At 44.5% G+C, this 10,052-nt stretch overlaps 1 protein-coding gene across 3 annotated transcripts in view; it reads left to right on the top strand.

The window, feature by feature from the left end:
* LOC139054561 (complement C3-like) overlaps positions 1 to 10,052 on the top strand; it is a 190,169-nt gene that overhangs the window by 125,099 nt on the left and 55,018 nt on the right. The window lies entirely within an intron of this gene.

A 10,052-nucleotide genomic window follows, 5' to 3' on the forward strand; every position in this document is an offset into this window, starting at 1 on the left:
GGAAGTATACTGAAATCTACATTCAAGGTAGCTATGCATAAGTTCCTATGCTATGTCTCTAATACCATATACTTTGTGTTTCTCTAGTAACATGTTTTGTTTTATGCTATCGAAAGCCTTGCGAAAGTATAGGAATATACAAAGGGTAAAATATTTTTCTTCGATGTTATTTATAATTGTATCTCGGACTCTTAATAATGCCATTTCGGTTGATTTATTCTTCTGAAAACCATATTGCTCATCCGAGATAACGCCTTTATCCAGAAAAAAAACATTTATACGCGTATATATAATACGTTCAGCCACTTTGGAAAATACCGGCAATACCGAAATTGGTCTATAATTATTTAGGTCATTCTGTTTCCCACCCTTAAAGATTACAGCGACACGAGCTATCTTAATTTTCTTGGGAAGAAATTCCACTGTATAATATACTGTTACAAATATGTACCATGGGGCCACAGATTATGTGAGCAACAGCTTTAATAGGCTGGACTTTAATGTCATACTCGCCAGCAGCTGATTTGTTACTCAAGGAATTAAGAACAGAAAAAATCTCACTCAGACGTAGGTGTAAGAAATATAGTCTCGTTGACGCGATGTTTTTTATAAGTTCGAATGTTACGTTCAGGGCAAAAAGCAGATGTAGACGTTGAAGCACCGGCATTAACAAAAGGATTATTAAATAAATTGGCTGCATCGTTACCAGAGTACTTGTCTCCATTTACAACGATTTCGTGTGGCACATTCGGTGAATAAGACCTCATTAGCTCGCGGTATATGTTCCACGTTCTATGACCATGACTCGTAGAGGCTTGAAATCGATGCGCGTAATATTGCAATTTAGCTTTCTTGAGATCACTGCTCAGCTTGTTTCTAACTTGCTTAAACTCTTTAAGCATGTCAAGGTTGCGAGTCATTAAGAAGCTATTGAATAATTTGTCTTTGTGTTGTATGCGCTTGTATAGTTGTTGATTTACCCATTCCTTTAAAGCTTTCTTATACTTGATCACAGGGACGGAAGGAAATGCTACATTGTATATTTGTTTCAGTTTGGACACAAATGCATCGTATGATGCTGTAGGATTTTCATCATAAACATCAGACCAATTTACACTGGAAAGTAAAGCTTGAAATACCCGTGTAGTGTGATTATTTATGACCCGCTTGAAGTCATGTTTGCTATTTGTGCGCACACGAAATGGCAATGCGGCAAAAAACGGCAGAGGATCACTTATGCCCCAAATGAGCACTCCAGAACATGTCTACTCTTTTGTGATAGAAGTAAAACATAAATCAATCAATGTTTTTGAGTTCAAAGTTATCCGCGTAGGAAGTTCAATAAGGTTTTCATCGCCGGCCATATCAAGTTTCTGCTTCAGAGCGTAAGGTTATTCAAGATGAATTGAACCAGATGCTTGCCAAAGGCATTGTAGAGCCTTCCTCGAGCCCTTGGGCGTCGCCCGTGGTGCTTGTTAAAAAGAAAGATGGCACATGGCGTTTCTGCGCAGATTATTGTCATCCAAACCACATTACCAAGAAAGACGTCTACCACTTGCCTCGCATTGACGACACCCTCGATTGTCTCCAGGGTGCCAACTTCTTTTCATCAATAGACCTTCGGTCTGGTTATTGGCAAATTCCTGTGGATGAAAAAGACCAAGAGAAGACCGCGTTCGCCACCGCTCATGGTCTATATAAATTCAGTTATGGCATTTGGTCTATGCAAGGCTCCAGCAACGTTCGAACGTATGATGGACTCCTTGCTTCAAGGCTTCAAATGGTCAACATGCCTCTGCTGCCTAGACGGCGTTCTCGTATTTTCGACTACGTTTGAGACAAACCTTGAGCGTTTATCAGCTGTTCTTCAAGTCTTCCGCGAGGCTGGGCTCCAACTAAATTCATGGAAGTGTCACTTCGGTCGTCGGTAGATTACAGTGCTGGGCCACCTCGTCAGCATTTCCGGTATTCAACCAGACCCGGCCGCGTTTGCCCACCTCACCAACATTCTCACCACGCCACCTATACTGGCCCACTTTGACCCGTCCTCTCCTACAGAGGTGCCTACCGATCACACTGGTCACGGTATCGGAGCTGTCTTAGCCCAGCGCCAAAAAGGCCAAGATCATGTTATCGCCTACGCTAGCCGTCTCCTCGCAGCAGCGGAGCGCAACTATTCGATTACAGATCGTGAATACCTGGCTCTCGTCTGGGCGGTTTCCAAGTTCCACCCGTACTTGTATGGTACGCACTACTCCGTAATCACTGACCACCACGCGCTCTGCTGGCTTTCCTCACTCAAGGATCCTACCGGCCGGTTTGCTCGCTGGGCTTTACGGCTGCAAGAATATTCCTATGCAGTAGTGTACAAGTCAGGCTGATTACATCAAGACGCAGACTGTTTATCACGTTTTCCAGTGGACGAACCACCCGCCGACTCTGACCCCGACGCCAACGCTTGCGTTTTCGCCGTCTCTTAGGTGCTACACGTTGCCGACGAGCAACGCCGTGATGCCACCTTGAGCGCCATGATTGACGGCTGGGAATCTTTGCCTTCTAATTAGTCTCTTCAACTGCTTGTTCTCCGGAATGGCGTATTATACCACAACAATGTACGCCCCGATGGTCCTGGCCTACGCCTCGTCATTCCTAAGCACCTCCGGTTAGCTGTTCTCCAAGAACTTCACGATTTACCAACGACAGGTCACCTTGGCGTCTCCCGCACCTACGACCGGATCCGCCGACGCTTCTTTTGGCCAGTCCTTGCTCGCTCCGTCCGAAAGTACGATGCCGTGTGCGAAAAATTCCAGCGCCGATAAACACCATCGACGCTCCCTGCCGGGTGCCTTCAACCGCTCGACATTCCTTCGGAGCCGTTCTTTCGCATTGGCTTGGACATACTTGGCCCTTTCCCGCTATCCACGTCTGGCAACAAGTGGGTCGCTGTGACGACAGATTATGCCACGCGCTACGCTTCCAACAAGCTGCACCACAGATGTCGCCGATTTTCTTTTATGCGACGTGATTCTGTAGCATGGTGCTCCCCACCAACTGCTCACAGACCATGGTCGGACATTTCTTTCTAAAGTCATCGCCGACATCCTGCAGTCCTGCTCAATCAAGCAAAAGCTGACTACGTCTTACCATGTACAAACTAATGGTCTCACGAAGCGTCTGAATCGCACCCAAACAGACACGCTTGCAAGCTATGTATCGTCCGACTGCACTGAATGGGACCTTGCCCTACCCTATGTTACTTTTGCATAAAAGTATTTACGTCACGACACTGCCGGTTATTTCCCGTTCTTTCTGTTGTTCGGCCGAGAATCCACATTGCCACTGAACGCATCCCTTCGATGCGCCCCAGCAGAGACCAGCGAGTACGCATTTGACGCCATCACCAGGGCAGCCCAAGCACGCGAAATTGCCCGCGCTCGCCTCCTGACCTCTCAAGAGAAGCAACAGCGTTTGCACGATCGCCAACACAGGGACTTCCAATTTTCGCCTGCATCTCTGGTACTCCTGTGGTCCCCGACTCGTCACGTTGGCCTGTCAGAAAAACTCCTATCTCGGTACACAATCCCATATCAAGTGGTGCGTGCCGTGACTCCAGTTACGTACGAGTCAGCACCAGTGCCTCATCTGCCCCCAATTCCACTGAGATTGTGCACGTCGCACGCCTCAAACCATACTACTCCCCTGTTCTCACCGATATTTAGACGCACCGGGACGGTGCTTCTGCCGCCGGGGATAACGACAAATGCATATTGCGTGTTTCTTGTGGCCGACGCACGCGGGCGCCACGACGAAGACGACGAACGCTCTCTAGCTCTCGAGCTATCGGCTGAACTGGCCAGCGCTGCAGTTATCCTTTGTAAATATACTTTGTAAATAGTCTCTAGTTCTTAATCCTTCGTTCGCGTAACAATATAATGGTAAAGATGGAATTAATATAAGGAGTGCAAAAATTTACGGAGGTTTGATTTGAATGTGTAAAAATTAGTGAGTATCTAACACGGCACGGTAATGAGTTCCAAAGTAGTGTGGCTGAAAAATTAGTAGTAGCTTTGCCATAATGAGTTCTTGGTTTTGGCTTCAAATAGCTGTTGGTAGAAGCGAAACGGGTAGACGTGGAGTTTGGATGCTGGCTGCTAGTAAATATAGGGAATGGGAGCTTTCCGTTAACGGATTTATGAACAAGTATTCCAAGGAAGTATTTATTTAGTTTCTGTAACGATAAAGTACCGTTAGAGCTGAGCAATCGAGATGTTTCCGATGTGTAAAGAAGTGTGGCCGCTACGTGTGATGATGCGAGTTGCTTGATTTTGGGTATGCTGCAATGGCGATAAATGTGCTGTATACGTGTTCCCCCATGATTGCATGCAACAAATAATACGCGTGTGAATAAAGGAGTTGTAGAGGGACACGAGTGTCTTCACATGAAAGGAATTGCGAACATCAATTATTATTTTAATCCCATATATTGCCTTCTTTGTTAAGAATAAACATGCTCATCAAATTTTACGTGCTTATCTAATATGACGTCAAGAAACAGCACACTATCAGTATAATAAAGTGTACTGGAAGCAAAGGTTAGCGATGGAGACACTGAGATGACCTTTTCTTTAGCTGAGAAAATGAAGTTAGGTTTTGCAGTATTAATGTGTAATCGGTATATTCGGCGCCAGGTTACAATGTTAGCCGCGTTGTGGTTAAGCTTTCACATTTATTAATCAAGACTTTTGTCTAACGAGAAGATAGTTGCGTCGTCAGCGTAAAAGATACAGTCAGAGAACTTTAGCTGCTGTGAGAGAACGTTAATGTATATTAAAAACAAGTAAGGTCCTAACATAGAACCTTGTGGTACACCAATGTTAGTTTTTCTAGGTCGTGAGTAAGTGTTACATATGGATACAATATATTCTGTATCTCTCAAGTAGTTACGTAATAGTCGCAGTGAAGGTCCATTTATAACAATAGAGTCTAATTTATCAAAAAGTATGTTATGAACAAGTGAATCGAACGCTTTAGAAAGGTTAATATATAATGCGCCAGAAAATTTTGCAGTTTCAATTGCTTGTAGAATCTTGTCTGTAAGAAATATTAAGGCTAAATCAGTTGAGTATCGCTCCCTAAGCCCAAATTGATTTGGTGACACAATACGAAATTTTGATAAGTTACCTGATAAGCGTATTACGATTAGTTTTTCGACAATTTTACCAAAGAACGAAAGTATAGCAATAGGGCGCTAGTTAGATCTCAGATGCCCATCTCCTTTCTTGAAAACAGAAATTATTTCGGCCTTTTCCAAAGAATTTGGATCAATTCCTGTCTTATGATAAGGTTCTCTATGTGACAGAATATTTCAGATATTAGGTACGCTATGATCTTTCTGAGAGATGGGCTGAAGTTATCGAGATCGAGACCAGGCCCTGTATTTTTTTTAACTGGAAATGACTATGCCTATGTCTTCAGCTGTCGCGGGATGAAGGAAAAAGTTTTGAGGCACACAAGGGTAAGTCTCGGTTAATGTATCGTCGCACCCTTCATTATTTGCACAGAAGAAATTAATGAAGAAGTTTTCTATCTCCAACGGATTAGCAAGGAAAAGATCCCCGATTGTATCATAGTTATTTCGGCATTATGAGTAGATCGACCTAAAAAACAGTTTATTACTTTCCATTGTTTTTTGACATCATTACCGGCAGACTTAATTTCATTTTCATAATACGTAGTTTTAGCCCGTTGGAGTTGTTTTCCTAGTAAGTTAGAATATTTGTTATACCTTTCGTGAAGTGCAGTGTTGAATGGCCATTTTTTTTCCTGTAAAGGTTATCTTTTTTTCCGTAAACAATTTAGCAAACTGGTGGATAACCATGGGTCACAAAGAGCTGAAAACGTTTTTCTTTTGCAGTTCATTACTACCATCTATTCTGATATATCATTTGAAATTATTTTTGAAAATGTGTTATAGGTAGTTTCAGGGTTACCATACGCCATTACTAGGGACCAGTCTGAAGCGGCAAATTATTGATGAAAAATTGACGAATTAAACTGCTCTCTGGTGAACTTTTTGCCGGTAGTGCCAGCAGTAGAGGTTAAGCGCACGATTTTTCGGTAATGATCGGTTATTGAAAGTTCGACAACACAACAGGCAGGGTTAGTAAGAAGGTTGGACAATGTACGGTCGATAAGTGTGCCCTGTTTATTTGTGGGGCAACGAATAGCGAGAGTAATTAGGTTTTCATGCGCAAACCCGTTAAGTAGCTAACGTAATTATTAGGCAGTGGATTGGATGCATATAAAAGTTTAGTAATAATATCGCCCATGATAATGACATTTTTCGACACGAATGTTAAATTATGCAGCAAATCACCTAGGGCTAAACAAAACGCGCTTCAAGATGATGAAGGTGAACGATAGATGCAACCAGCTATCAGGTTTTTCTTATCTTGTGAAAAAAATGTATCGTGAAAGTCGACCCAAAATGATTCACAGTTCGCCACGTTGAGTGTCAAGTCAGATCGCCTGTGGAAACACAACTCTGGGGATACAAAAACAGCAGCGCCACCTGATTACTGTTATCACGGTGCCACTATTCAGAAGAGTACGAAGGAAAGCTATACAAGTTATTGTGAGATGCGCAGAGCAAAATTTCACTAACGCAAATAACAAAGAAATAATGACAGGTAGATGATGAAAAATTTCTGATGCCATCCATGTTCTTTTGCAGACTTCGCGCATTGAAATGGATTAGTGAACGCCAGGCCAATGAAGAATAAACCTCAAGTTCTTCAGCTAAAACGTGCGAAGCCATAAGGCATAACTTAAAAGTTCCAAGTTGGAAGGCTTATGCAAGGTTAGGTAATATCAGATAGATAAGAATCAGAAGCGATGCGAAATACTCGGCTTTGGGGTGATTTACGCACCTTGATCTGACAATTTTCCGTCCGCATGAACTGCCAACCTTTTTACTTCTTTAAAGCAAGCATCCTGGAGAACAAACGCTTATTGTCTGGCGATATAAATGCTCATTCTTTCCTGAAAACCCTGTACTTCAGGCATTCAGTCGGGCCCTTCACGCTTTCTTCATGAATTAAGTTTTTTTTTTTTTTCGAGAGCAAAATCGCAGGATTATGTTCTTTTGACCAAATTTTGCTGGTACGCGATGCACTGTGTCGATATCACTGGCTGAGACTGTACAGTTGATTTTGTAGCTGATGGCAGTCAGGATTGCGGTGCGATGGGGTGCCCTGTACCCCCCTGGGTACAGGGCACCCCATTTATTTCCCAGTTATTCATTCTTCAGTATTGCCCAAGGTCAGCAACTTTCCCATAAAGGGACTCGTTTTCTGCTTTCCGAGCGCGGTTTGCCGCAGACAACTCAAGGTGTTGAGATCGGTTTGACTCGACTACATCGTTTAGAAGATTTAGACTGTCATCCATATGACCAACTTCAGTTCTCATTGCACCGACGTCTATGCCTGTGTCCTGAAACTTAGTTTGTATACTAACAAGCCAGTCGACTAAATAATTCTACCGATGCTTGAATATAGCTTCTAGCTCGTCCATTCGCATACAAATCAAGGAAGAACGATAGCAGTAACAACAGTAGCAGCAGCAGTTGCAGGATTGAAAAATTCTAAAAAAATATCGAGAATAAAAGCAACCGACCTGTGAAACCAAGGAAGTTCGCTTAGTTGCGTGCTTCAGAATGCAACTGCTGATGCTACAGCAGTGATGCTCTCGCTGGGATGACTTTTATGGCAGGAATCGGGATTGCGTAGAATGCAGCTTGGGGGTGGTTTCAGCAGAGTGCGCGCCGATGCCACGCAGGCACGTGTACGATGCAAGGATGATCAGCCGGATGGCCACCGCAGCTATCTAGAGGACAGCCAATGCAGCTAGCCTGTGAAACCAAGGAAGTTCTCTTAGTTGCGTGCTTGAGAATGCAACTGCTACTTCTACCATGATTTCTTATTCCGAAATTTGGTTTCTGATCACCTTTTGGTGTAACAAAACGCGGAGTATCGCAGAAATATCCCCTAAATTGAAGTGCACGAGCGTCTTCGTATTTCGCCCGTATAGTAAGGCAGCCGCCACTGCAGGAAATCTAACCCGCGACCAATACAGCTCCGCAGCATTTACAGGAATACGGCGGAGGGCGTATGGCGTGGTAGAGACTTAAACGTGAATATGTGTTTGTTTGGAGCTGTCGCCATATTACGTATTCCACTTGCGTCAGAGCATTATATATTCTAAAAATGTTTGCACCCTTAAACGAGTTTTCCTGTCGCCCTGATAACGCCCTTACCGTTAGAGCCTTACAAACATTTATCTAGGCCGACAACGGAGCTCTAACTAGGCGTGCGATGGCAAAAGACGCAGTTGAAAACTATTCTGACAGCCTTGGGCGCGCAGAAATATCCGACAAGAGAATTTCACAGGGAGAGATGTGAAGCTCTTCTGTCTGATATTGCGGCGCTCCCAAGGCTGTCAGAATTATTACATAGTTTTCAACTACGTATTTTGTCACCGCACGTTTAGCTAGAGCTCCGTTTTCGGCCTCTATGAATTTCTGTAAGGCTGTAAGGGTAAGGTTGTTACCAGTGCGACAAGAACACCCTTAAGGGTATAAACATTTTGACAGTGTATATGAGGCGGCGGCAGCGTTCTTCGTGAAAAGCGATAGTGTTGTAGGATGTGCGTGTAGGTTGACGGTATGGGCTCGGGGTGGAACTGCTCGGTGTGACCCTATCGCGCCTCGCGGTGTGCATGCGCTAGGGCGTAGGCGTCCGCCTGCTGATTGCTGCGTAAGGACTCATGCTCCGAAGTCCACATGATTTCTATGTATTGTGGGAGCTGGTGCGTTCCAATCAGAATGCGATGTGTGGCCCTGGAAACAAATTCTGCATGCCGTTTGAGAGTCCGTGAGAACTATGGCGCACTCCCAGAATGGTCTAATCTTGATGTCTAACGCTATCGCTAGTTCCCCTGCCTCCGCAGCGCTCGGTCTGGAAACCGACGACGCATTTATTTCGGTCCCGTGATTGTCGACTACGCTGGTGACAAATGCGGTGGTTGTTGCGCCCAGAGGACCCTGAGGAGCCGCTGATTTGTCCGCCCTTTCCGGATCGTCATAGGTTCCACGATATAGTGTCAATTCTCCGTGGCCCTAGCCTCTTCTTTCCCGAATCTCACGCATGCACACACACTTGAACGCGCCTAGGTACACGATATATTTTCGCTGAATTTGAACAGCACTTAACACGTGTGCGTAAAAATAAAAAAGGGAAAAGTTTTCAGTGCTTAGTGAGAGGCCCCGAGTCACGTATCATCCGCTTGTCGCGTCTGCTGGTTTCTTGGTGTCCGAAAACTAGCGCACCCGGGTAGCTATTCAGAATAGTGAGTCGCGCCGCCGTATCAACGCCTCTCTGAACCCCGCACAAAGCAGGCGACCTTGGCAGCTCCCGGTGGTGTCTTCAGCTTTTCTACAGCTTTGGACAGCGGTTATACTAGAGCTAATGAGAAGGAAGAAATGGGGGAGGGGGGGGGGTAACTGATCCCGTAGTTTTTCTGGGAATACTGCGGGAGTAAACGGTAGGGAGTTCGGAATTGTATGCCTCATTTAACCTACAGAGGGGCCCTCTTCGATCAGTCAGATATGGTTTGAACATTTCGCGCATGTAAGAAATGGACGGCTCTGCTACCGCTGCGGTCGCAATGCAATTGTCGGGAATACAAACGAAGATAAGTAAGAAAGAATAACTGCAGATGTAGACGAAAGGAATGGACGCATATTCGATCGTTCTGACGTGCTGAAAATCCACGTGTTAACTTTACAGCTAGGTGTTGTTAGTTGCTTTCCCTTATTATTTGCGTGAATACTGTAAGCAGAAACCTTCCCGTCATTTTTCTCTGTGCCTTTTGTGCGGAAATTTCGCATCCTCAATGAAAGACCGTTTTGGCAGCACGCCTCGTAAGTTGCTGCGGATTAGTTCTTGAACATTTGTAGTTTATAGAGTGTGTAGTGCCAACATCTGTTCGCGTAT

The sequence above is a fragment of the Dermacentor albipictus genome, chromosome 1 (genome assembly GCF_038994185.2).
Source record: "Dermacentor albipictus isolate Rhodes 1998 colony chromosome 1, USDA_Dalb.pri_finalv2, whole genome shotgun sequence".
In the NCBI taxonomy this organism is placed as follows: domain Eukaryota; kingdom Metazoa; phylum Arthropoda; class Arachnida; order Ixodida; family Ixodidae; genus Dermacentor; species Dermacentor albipictus.